The following is a 12,723-nucleotide window of genomic DNA, read 5'->3' on the forward strand; positions in this document are numbered from 1 at the left end:
ATTGGAAGGGAAAACTAAAACAGCAAAAAAAGGCTATATCATTTAAAATCTATCTCCTCCCACATTTTTCAAGCAATCTTCTTCAAACTTTCACAGTCTAATCTTTATACAATAACAAAAAAAAAACGTTACTTTGGAATTAAAAAAAAAATTATAAAAATAAATTTCTTTTGAATAAAACACACTTTTTTTAATTTTTGAGCTAAGATTTTTATTTTTTTAATTACTTAAATTCTAAAGTAAGGTTTTTTCCTTTTATTATAAGGAATGTTTCCTGAAAATTTGAAGAAGATTGCTTGAAAAATGAAGAGATAGATTTTAGTAAAGATAGTATGGACCGCAAATTTTTTTAAGGTCAACTTTTAGTGAATTTTAAAATTTCTATAAAATTGACCTTAAAAAATTTGCAGTCCATACGTTTATATTGGAAAATTTTTACAAAAAATAAATATCTCAAAAGTTAAATGATATTTTTAAATTCTATAAAAACTGGCTTGTAGTTTGCACTTTAAGCTTTCATATAAAAGCCAAAGTTAATTTTTGTAAAAAAAATGTTGGACCCCCCCTATGGCCTTAAACTAATTGCTTTTGTGTATTCATATTATGTTATTTTGAGTAACACTTTTTGTAAAGTTCCAGCTTTGATGTTATAAATGTGAGTAACTAAGGTATTTTTATAAAAAATCTAACTACTCAAAATAAAATAATCAGTCAATCTGTGTACAGTTTATTTATTGTAATTAAAAGTAAAACTTTAATTAGTTAATAAGTTATTTTTACTAAAAATACCTTTTAAACTTTCAATTAATATGTTAGTAATGAATATATATTACAACTAAGAATGTTATTTAGTTATAGTAAAAAAGTAAAAACGGTTAAAAAGATGCAAATTTTTGTGAAAACATTGACTGGTAAAACCATCACTTTAGAAGTTGAAGCTTCTGACACCATTGAAAATGTCAAAGCTAAGATCCAAGACAAAGAAGGTAAGAATAGTTATTGAATTATCTAAAAATTTTTATATAACAAAAGAAATAAAAAAATAATAAATACTTCAAAGGTATAGGTAATTATAAATTTTGTATTACCATATTAACAACTAAAGTGGGTTTGAATTGAATTAAAAATTGTTCTAACTCTTAAATTAATTAAGTCTTGAAATATTAATTTTTTGAAATAAGATATTTGAGATATACTTCTTGATATCAACATTATTTATTAGGTAACTAATTGTACTTGCTGTTAAGTAATACTGCAATTGGTTCCGTCATAAATTTAAGTTTTTAAAGATTGATAAAATAAATTATATAACTAAAATAGTAATTTAAACAACTATAAGTTATGTTACTTGAATGTTTAATAGATAAGACAAAAATAAGATATATGTTCTCGAAATAGAATAAAAAATTAGGGTGATTTAACTACTTAAAAGTTGAAAAAAAGAGATAAATTAAAAAATATATAATCTCAATTGCTTTTGTTTTTAGGTATTCCTCCAGACCAGCAACGTTTGATCTTTGCTGGAAAGCAATTGGAAGATGGAAGGACTTTGTCTGACTACAACATCCAGAAAGAATCCACTCTTCATTTGGTATTGAGACTTCGTGGTGGAATGCAAATATTTGTGAAAACATTGACTGGTAAAACCATCACATTGGAAGTTGAAGCTTCTGACACAATTGAAAATGTCAAGGCTAAGATCCAAGACAAAGAAGGTTTTTAAAAATAACATATAAGAAATATTAAAGAAAAGAATGTTTTTACAATACTGATTTTTTACTATACATAACTTAAATTTATGTCTTCTTATGATTAGTTAAATGTCTACGTTAGTCATACTTTAAAGTAATAACAGCTAAGAAAAACTTTTAACCAGTATGAGTAGTTAACTATAATTAATATTTTAAATAAAATTAAAACTTAAGGGCTTAGGGGGGTCCACCTTGATTTTTACAAGTTTATCTTATTTTATAGAGTTTTATCTGAGCTATCAGAAATTTTTAACCACTTGAAAAAATTCAAAGTAATTTTTAAGATATGAGCGATCAAAGTCAGTGACCTCTATAGGTTCCTAATGGAAGGGCGCAAACTAAAAACACAAAAAAAGACCATTTCACTAAAAATCTATCTCCTCCTTCATTTTTTGAGCAATTTTCTTCAAATTTTCACAGAAAGTGTATTATTAGATTTTAAAAAGATTGAATGCAGGAATTTTTTTAATTTCTAAAAATAAAATTTTTACTAAAATAAACCACCTATTTTTTTGTTATTTTAATCTAAAATTTTCATTTCTAAATACTTTCAAAATTTCAACAATCAAAGTCTTTTAAATTAAAAAAAAGGACATTTCCTGAAAATTTGAGGTCTCTTGCTCAAAAAATGAAGGAGAAGATAGATTTTTAGTGATTTTTAAAATTTCCAAGAAAATTGACCCTGAAAAATTTGTGTTCTATACATTTGTATGGGAATTTATTTATAAAAGCTACAATATTTCAAAAGTTAAATAAGATTTTTAATTCTATAAAAACTGGCTTGTAGTTTGTACTTCAAGCTTTTATTTGAGATCAAATGTTATTTTAAGAAAAAAAAATGTCGGACCCCCCTATGCCCTTAATTTTTGAGTAAATTTGTTTAGATATAATTAAAATTTGCAATGACAATGAAATATGTCAACGAGAAATTAGATGGTAATGTAAATGCTATTTTCACTATATAGATTAGTAACTAAATTTCATTTGAAGCTTAAGTCAATGTACAAATGACATAATGTTAAAATTTTCTTCTATCAAATTTTCAGGTATCCCACCAGACCAGCAACGTTTGATCTTTGCTGGAAAACAATTGGAAGATGGAAGGACTTTGTCTGACTACAACATCCAGAAAGAGTCCACTCTTCATTTGGTGTTGAGACTTCGTGGTGGAATGCAAATATTTGTGAAAACATTGACTGGTAAAACCATCACATTGGAAGTTGAAGCTTCTGACACCATTGAAAATGTCAAAGCTAAGATCCAAGACAAAGAAGGTTTGTAAAACTTGATTTTGTTTGTCATAATTTTTTGTTCTTAAAGTTTTTTATCAATTAAAAAAATATTGTTAAAGTAGGTTTTGACATTAAGTTAGCTTCTTTAAGTTAAATTGTCAATCAATAAAATTTGTTTGTGTTAGCTTACAGCATATTTATGTTACTCTATTATTTAACTTAAGTACTAGTAACATTTAAAAGATGAAGAATGTGATAATTTCTTGAATTAAATAGTTTTCACTGTAATGTTTAATAATTGTTAAAAAGTTAAGAAATTAATAAAATTCAAAATTACTACAAAGTTCAATTCATTATCAAGTGAAAATAGTGTATTAAGTCAATATGTTAGAACTGTAAGTTGTAAACATTTCTCTATTTGAATGTTTGATGGTAATAGTATGTGTTAATATTAAGATACTGGGGTATGAATATAATATAAAACTAATAAGTAAACAATACTAAAAATAAAAATAAAACAAGGAAATAATAAGTTCTTAACAATTAAATGCTTAAAAAGGCAAAATGCTGATGTGTATTGGACTTAAGTTATTTTAATTATTTTGATTAACTTAGTTAGTTTCTAATATTTAATTAAATTTTAAGGTATTCATGCTTTGTTATTCAGGTATCCCACCAGACCAGCAACGTTTGATCTTTGCTGGAAAGCAATTGGAAGATGGAAGGACTTTGTCTGACTACAACATTCAGAAAGAGTCCACTCTTCATTTGGTGTTGAGACTTCGTGGTGGAATGCAAATATTTGTGAAAACATTGACTGGTAAAACCATCACATTAGAAGTTGAAGCTTCTGACACCATTGAAAATGTCAAAGCTAAGATCCAAGACAAAGAAGGTTTGTATAATATGTTTGTTTTTTTAATTTTTAACTCTATAAATCATTACATTTTTGTTGATCAAACTCAAATTTAAAGTTTTTCAATTAAATTATTATTGTTAAAAAGCTATGTTTATTTTAGAAAACTTAATTAGTTTTACAAAATGATTTACATATAAATTAATTTACTGACCTATTTAATTTTATGAGTTATGAATAAATAAAACTTGAACGATTTAACTCATTTAACTTAAATAACAAGTTGATACTAAGTGTTCTAAATTTCAAAATTTATTTTGGGTATATACATTTTAATTTCTTAACGAATTTTTCACCTTAAAGTTTTAAGATATTATTGAACTACTTTTTGTTAATAAAATTAGTTACATTGAAAATACGTAATATTATGTCTACATTTGTGACATCCTATCATAACTGCGTATAATAAATAGTTATGTAGAATGATATTTAGTTCTCAAAGGCTGTGGTGCAATTTTTTCTAAAAATAATTACATTGACCCTTTATTTTGATGCGGATATTGGAGCAGAATTTTTCACTATATATCTTTTAATATATAGTCAGTTTTGTTTGAGTTTTACAATACTAATGTATGGAAAGAACAATTTTGTAGTAAATTTTCTAAAAAAAATTACTTTACATAGCTTTTTTATGCTAAATGCGTCGAATTTTAATAAATATTCCTTGCATGATTGTATAAATAAGTAATGATAGCGGTTCTAATAAAATGTTCAAGACTAAATTTACTAAATCTAAAATACAATTGTTAGCTATCTTAATGTATATTGATAAGATTGCAAATATTAAAAACATCACTTTAAACGGTTAAATTAAAAATCAACAAAAAAGTTTTCTTCCACCTTAAACTTAATTTTAATTAAAAGAAAGAATAATACATAAATAATTAACGGCAAAAAATTAAAAGTACTTGACATTTCTAAGTTTTATAATTTTTCAGGTATCCCACCAGACCAGCAACGTTTGATCTTTGCTGGAAAACAATTGGAAGATGGAAGGACTTTGTCTGACTACAACATTCAGAAAGAGTCCACTCTTCATTTGGTGTTGAGACTTCGTGGTGGAATGCAAATTTTTGTGAAAACATTGACTGGTAAAACCATCACATTGGAAGTTGAAGCTTCTGACACCATTGAAAATGTCAAAGCTAAGATCCAAGACAAAGAAGGTTAATAAATAAAAATTGTTATATGAAACATTTTATAATGATAAGTTATTTAGCATTATTAATTGTTTTCTATTAATTTTACATTTACTTAAGTTCTTTGTATTTTACATATAGTTAAACTTAATCTACCTATATATTTTTAACTACTTTGAAAAAAACACATGAAAATTTATGTAATGTTTGATTTTAGCATTAAATATACCACTTTGAGGCCCTCCACTTAAAGAACAAGCTATTAGTTGCCATTTTTAAATAAAATTGCTATTAAAACTCAAGAAAAAAGTTTATTGAAAGTAAAACTATGATCAAACGCTACCTTTTAAACTGTCTTAAGTACTTCTTTTTAAAAATTAATTAAGAAATTTTATGTAAAACAAACTTGAAAAAAATTAAAAAAAGAACAAGCCAAGTAAATGATACGTGTTGTATTCGAAACAGTCTAATTAATTATTCACGTCTTATTGGAAATACAACAGCTGATTCAGAGCTAAAGTTCATTCTTAATCTTATCTTATAAAAGCTGCTAATCTCAAAGTTAAAAAACTGTTTAAACTAAATTTTTTATGCTTTAATTGTGCAACGAAATTAAAAGTAAACACAATATATTAGCAACTTTAAAAACTAAATAAAAAGAAAACAAGTAATTAAAATTATGCAAAAATAAATTTTGAAATAACTTAAAAAAATATAATCTCTACAAATTAAAAGTAAATACTTCATAACTAATATAAGAGGTTTTTAACAAACCTGTAAAACAACAAAATTTACATATTGTTTTGTCATTAAAGTAAAAAATAACCCAGTTTACTATTACTTTAAGTCTACTATGTTTTAAATTTAAACTGCTGAGCGATAATAATTGTGAATATTACTTAAGCTAACTTGGTATGTTATATTAAAATACCAGTGTCGTTAATGGTATTGAACTGAAAATAGCGAAATAATAACAAAAATTAAGTTAAAACAATTAATTAAGTTTGAACATTTGGATATTAAACTGTTAATAACGTTAGTTCGTTATGTTTTCTTGTTAAAATATATCTACCAGCTACAAATGTTAACAAATAATTTATTACTATAATCCAAATTAAAAAAAAAAATAAAAGACTTGCCTTAATTCAACTGAAAAAAAAACATACTGTTATACAGTGCTATAAATAAAAAATGGTTGGGAATAGTTGTAGAAATAATTTAGTATCCAATTTTTGTAGTTTATTTTTATTAACTGTTTAGGTATCCCACCAGACCAGCAACGTTTGATCTTTGCTGGAAAGCAATTGGAAGATGGAAGGACTTTGTCTGACTACAACATCCAGAAAGAATCCACTCTTCATTTGGTGTTGAGACTTCGTGGTGGAATGCAAATATTTGTGAAAACATTGACTGGTAAAACCATCACATTAGAAGTTGAAGCTTCTGACACCATAGAAAATGTCAAGGCTAAGATCCAAGACAAAGAAGGTTAATTAATAGAGTCTGTTATATGAAAAACTATCTAGCATTGTTAAATTTTTCTGATCATAAATTTTATATAAGAGTTCTTTATATCCTATAAATACTTAAACTTACTGTACCTTAAGATTTTTAAGTTCTTTGAAAAAAAGATTGAAAAATGTTAAATATCTGATTATAGCATTAAAAGTACCACTTTAAGGCCCTCCTTTAAAAAAATAGGCAAGCAATTGCCATTTAAATATAATTGCTATTAAAACTTAAGAAAACAATTTGTTATCAATTAAACGATGATCAGACTTTTTTGACTTCTTTTAAACAGGGTTGCTAAAAAACTTCAAAACCTGGAATTTGAGAAATTTTGAAAATAAGTGGAAAAACATGTAATTTTGAACAATTATCATTAAAAAACCAGGAATTTTAAATAATTTTTAAATGTTTGTAGATAAATTTCGATTTGACACTAAAAATCTACCATATAAATATTTGTCTTTATCAAAAAAATTATATTAAAAAATATATTTGAAGTAGCTTTATATTATCTTTTTTGAATGTTTTTATACTATTTGACAGTTTTTTATCTTAAACTTAACTTTAAATTAAACTTAAACCTTTAAAAACCTAGATGAAATTTTAAAAACCTGGAAAAAATTTGCCAAAAAGATTTAGCAACCCTGTTTTAAAATTGGTGTAAAACATACACTTCAAAAATAGAAGTTGTGTTGTATTTGAAACAGTCTTATTAATTATTCATGCTTTAATGTAGCAACAGCTATTAAAACAACAGCTGCTATTCAGAGCTAAAGTTCATTTATGTTCTTATTTTATAAAAACATCTGTTATCAAAGTTATAAAATCGTTAAAATGTATTTTTGCTTCAATCAATAAAACTACGAAATGAAAATAAAAACACAATCTAGTAGCAGTTAGAAACAAACCTAGTTTAAAACATGCAGAAATCGATTTAAAAATAACTAGATAGTTTTTGACCTTAACAAATTACAAATATTATGTGTTTTTAACAAATCTATAAAACAACAAGATTTACATGTTTTGTCATTAATTTGAAAATAAAACTAAATTATAAACAGTTTAACTGCTTTGTGATTTTAATTACGAATAGTACTTAAAGTGAATAAAAATACTAATGGAGTTTATGTACTGATTTTAGAATAGCTATAAAAAGAACTAGACTTGAGATAGTTATATAAAGTATGAAGATTTTAATACAACTTTGTTAAGATACACTTAGCAATTATAAATGTTATTACATTGGATTCTATAATTTAAATAAATCAAAAATATGTTTAATGTTTTAAATATTAATTAATGCTACTAGTTTTAAGTAACGAAAAGAAAACATTATGTTAGAAAATAGTTGGGTATAGTTGTAATAAAAAATAAACTTTTTTAGTTAATATTTATTAAATTTTCAGGTATCCCACCAGACCAGCAACGTTTGATCTTTGCTGGAAAACAATTGGAAGATGGAAGGACTTTGTCTGACTACAACATCCAGAAAGAGTCCACTCTTCATTTGGTGTTGAGACTTCGTGGTGGAATGCAAATATTTGTAAAAACATTGACTGGTAAAACCATCACATTGGAAGTTGAAGCTTCTGACACCATTGAAAATGTCAAAGCTAAGATCCAAGACAAAGAAGGTTATTTAACAAAAAATATTATATGAAAAACTTACCTAGCATCAGGGGCGTCGCGTGGGGTGTTGCACTGCCGCAACTGCACCACCTTGAAATTTTCTAAGAATAAAAATAAGTATCTATAACGTTTTCGTTATTTTTTTGAACGAAATCTCTTTTAAAACTTCAATTTTGAAAACGACCATTTTGCCCACTTCACTGCCGCAAACTCTTAGCTGACTGCCGCAAATGAACTCAAAAAAGCAAAATTTCTTCAAGAAATACCGCAAAATCAATATCTTGCGGTAAGTAAGCTAAGTTGAAAATTCCCTAAAACAGGACTTACTTAAGTATCATCTACAAGCTATTGTAAACATAAAATAAAAACAAAGCAAGCTACTGCAAAGGATTAAACTTGAGTTTATGTACCCACATGATTTTTAAATTTAACAGATCTCTTCTATTAAAACTGGACAATAAAAGAACAAAGCTTGTCATAAATTAAATATTTAAAAAAAAAAGATAAAAACCCTAAATCATTAAAGTCTAAGAAATTTGATTTTTTATTTTAATCTGCATACATAAACTTAACTATAACTAATTTTTGTTATCATAAAGTTATCAAAATATTAAAATAAATTATATTTAAATGTAAAGTTTAAGTTTAAGTTCTGAAAAAAAATAGTTATGAAGTTTATTATAAACTTCTTGTCCACTCTTACAGAAAATAGTTTAGATTTATATTAAGTAAAAATTAGTATTATTGAAACAGTCACATATTTAAATATAGTAAATAGCCTTAACTTAAAAACTTTGATTACTTAGAGTAGTTTAACATTTTAGGAAAAATGAGTCTACTTTATATGACTTTTGGTTTAATTTTTTCATAAACAATGCAAAAATTTTAGATAAAATTTTTGAATCATGGTTGCCTTGCCTCATAATCAGGATAACTTAGAAATTTAAAAAACTCAAGATGACCCAAGATAAATAAAAGCAGACCAAATTATAAAAATATTCAGGCTGACTAAAGCAATTTTAGTTTATTACTTTGAAAATAACAAGCTTATTTAAAATTAAAAAATAAGTGTTTTACCCCTATGTCCACATGAAAACTAACTAACCAATTTTTTACTTCTATAATGGTTACATATTTAAAAATTATCTTTAAAATTCTTGAAAAGTTCAACAGCCTAACCACTAAACTTAAAAAAGTTAAGCTCTGGTGAAAAATACTGTCAGTAAAATGAAAAACAAATAAATATTAAATAAAGAAAAGATACCCTTAAAAAACTATTGAATTTTAAACCTCCAACAAAAAACATTAAAATTAGAAAAAAAGTTAATAAAAATGTTAATGTTTGTAAAAAAAAATGTGCAAATTAGTTAGGAGTAAGGGGGGAGGGTGTATAGGCACTTTTTTACATGTTGTTCTTGTTTTAACTTTTTCAGAAAGCTAATAGTTACTCTTTAATAAACTTGAAATTTCCAATTAAACTTTTAGTTACAACCAGTCAAAGCCAGAGAGTACAATGGTTTATTATACAAGGAGCAAACCAAAACAGCAAAAAATACAATTTTTCTGAAAACCTATATTCTCCATCATTTTTAAAACAATTTTTAATTAAACTTTTTCATCCTATTTTTTTTTTAAACTTTATACTTTTGTTGAAGAGAAGTTTAATTTTTAAGTATCAATATAAATTTTTATATATACAAAAAAAAAACTTTTGTTATAACTTTTTTTTCTTGGTGTTTTAAATATCTAATTTAGCAATTTTTTTTTTGTTTTATAAATGAAACATCTAAAGATTTTGAGGCCAACTTGTAAAAAAAAAGATATGATTTTAGTGAATTGATTTATTTGTTGTTTGAGTTTATATTATAAAAATAAGGATTCATTTGTACCTCTGACTGTGAATTACCATATCTCAAAAATTTTAAGAATTTTTTATATTGATAAAAGATGACTTGTAGTTAAATTAAAACTGTATAAAGTAATTTCAGTAAAATAATTCTAAAGTAGATGTTAAGGGCATAAAGGGGGGGGGGTAAAACATTTTTTTAAACACTGTTTTAGTTTGTGCCTCCCATTATGAACCTTTTGTTGCTTTGACTTTGACCGGCTATATCTTAAAACATATACTAAATTTTTAAAATCTGTAAAAAGCATCTTGTAGCTTAGTAAAAACTACATAAAATAAGATCAAATTGTTTCATCCCCCCTATGCCCTTAAAAGCAAAGCTTATCTTCAGGTGTAGCAAAAGTTCAGTTGTTTTCAAACTTGACAGTAAAAACATATTTTTATTAAAATAATTAATATTTTTTTAAATTCTGCACCACCTAAAAAAAATACCACGCGACGCCACTGCCTAGCATCATTATTTGTTAATCAAATATATGAGTTCTTAATACTTTATAAATAGTTTACTTATTCTACATTCAGTTCATGAACGATGATCAAACGCTACCTTATAAACTGTTTTTAGACATCTTTTATAAATTGAACATAAATTTTAATGTAAAACATAAACTTAAAAAAAAGAACAAGCCAAGTAAATGATACGTGTTGTATTTGAAACAGTCTTATTAATTATTCATGTCTTATTGGGAAAAACAACAGGAGCTATTCAGAGCTAAAGTTCATTTTTTATTCTTATTTTATAAAAGCTTCTAATAACAAAGATAATAATAGTTTTTAATGTTTTTTTTGCTTAAATTAATAATACTACGAAATTAAAAAAAATTAATCTAGTAGCATTTAAAAAAAAAAGTTTAAAACATGCAAACACCTATTTAAAGACAACTAAAAAGTTTTTGATCTATACAAATTATACTTAAAATACTAAACAAAAATATGGAAAGTTTTTTACAAACCGTTAAAACAGCAACAGTTACATGTTTTGTCATTATATTTAAAAATATACCGTTTTTTAAACAGTTAGTTCTACTATGTTTCAAAGTTAAACTGCTGAGTAATAGTAATAGCGAATAGTACTTAAGCGGTATGTTAATCAAAATGCTAATGTATTTATATACTGACTAAAAAAAAGCTATAAAAAACTAGTCTTTGAAATAATTATATTAAGTTCGAAGATTTTAATATTATTTTGTTAAAATGCACTAAACAATTATAAATCTTATTACATTAATTTCTATAATTTAAATAAATCAAAAATATGATTAATGTTTTAAATGTTAATTAATGCTTCTAGTTTTAAGTAAAGAAAAGAAAACATTATGTTAAAAAATAGTTGGGTAGAGTTGTAATAAAAAATAGACTTTTTATTTAATATTTATTAAATCTTCAGGTATCCCACCAGACCAGCAACGTTTGATCTTTGCTGGAAAACAATTGGAAGATGGAAGGACTTTGTCTGATTACAACATCCAGAAAGAATCCACTCTTCATTTGGTGTTGAGACTTCGTGGTGGAATGCAAATATTTGTGAAAACATTGACTGGTAAAACCATCACATTGGAAGTTGAAGCTTCTGACACCATTGAAAATGTCAAAGCTAAGATACAAGACAAAGAAGGTTATTACTATAAATTAATTTATCAAAAACTTAGCATTATTAAATATTTTCTTTTTGTTAACACATTTCAAAATTTTTTATATTTAATAAATATTTAAACTTAAACTACCTGGAATTTTAAGTTCTTCAACGAAATTGACTGAAAGTTAATAAATGTCTGATTATAACATTATAAGTACCACTTTAAGACCTTCCATTTGAACAAAAACAAACTAATAGTTGCTTATTTTAATTATAACCAGTTATAAAAGTTTAAAAAGCAATTTATTAAAAGTTAAACGAAGATCAAACGCTACCTTTTACACAGCCTTTCGACTTCTTTTAAAAATTGAATATGAATTTTAATGTCAACATAAACTTAAAAAAGATTCATCTAATCCAAGTAAATGATACGTGTTGTATTAACAGTCTTATTAATTATTCATGTGTTAAAGGAAAAACAACAGCAGCTATTCAGAGCTAAAGTTCATTTTTATTCTTATTTTATAAGAGCCTCTAATCTCAAAGTTGAAAAATTGTTTTGATTATTATTTATTGTTTATATAGTAATAAAACTACAAAAATTGAAAATTCAATCAAGTCAAATTTTTAAAAGAAAAAAAAACAAAATAAGCAGTTAAAAGCATGCAATAACCAATTTTGAAATAACTAAAAATATTAATTTCTACTAATTATAAGTAAAATATTCATTACAAGTATTGGAGGTTTTTAACAAACAAAATAAAACAACAAAATTTACATATTTTGACATTAAATTAAAAATAAAACCAGTCTACAAACTTTTTTAGTCCTTTTTTTTTCAAAGTTTAACTGCTTTAGCATGTAAATCATAATACAAGTGTAGCTTATGGTATTGATTTTAAAAATTGTTATGTATCAATAAAACTAATTATTAATTCAATTATTTTTCAATATCTTCATGTAATTTTTAGTTAAGTATAACATCAATTATAAATATTAATACATTGGTTCGTATAATTCAACTGATTCAAAAAATTTTAAAATTTTATTTCAATAAAAGAAAAA

The 12,723-nt window shown here is 24.6% G+C and overlaps 1 pseudogene across 1 annotated transcript in view; it reads left to right on the forward strand.

Annotated features, from left to right (window-relative positions):
• The first annotated feature begins 842 nt into the window (after positions 1-842).
• The window catches only part of LOC145843913 (polyubiquitin-C-like), a 92,720-nt pseudogene continuing 80,839 nt past the window's right edge, over positions 843-12,723 (forward strand). Inside the window, exons 1-8 of the transcript XR_014370261.1 lie at positions 843-986; positions 1,488-1,715; positions 2,798-3,025; positions 3,651-3,878; positions 4,838-5,065; positions 6,299-6,526; positions 7,954-8,181; positions 11,470-11,697. The product of XR_014370261.1 is annotated as a polyubiquitin-C-like (transcript). The remainder of the gene's footprint in view (positions 987-1,487; positions 1,716-2,797; positions 3,026-3,650; positions 3,879-4,837; positions 5,066-6,298; positions 6,527-7,953; positions 8,182-11,469; positions 11,698-12,723) is intronic.

The sequence above is a fragment of the Thalia democratica genome, chromosome 9 (assembly GCF_965202585.1).
Source record: "Thalia democratica chromosome 9, ktThaDemo2.hap1.1, whole genome shotgun sequence".
Lineage (NCBI taxonomy): Eukaryota > Metazoa > Chordata > Thaliacea > Salpida > Salpidae > Thalia > Thalia democratica.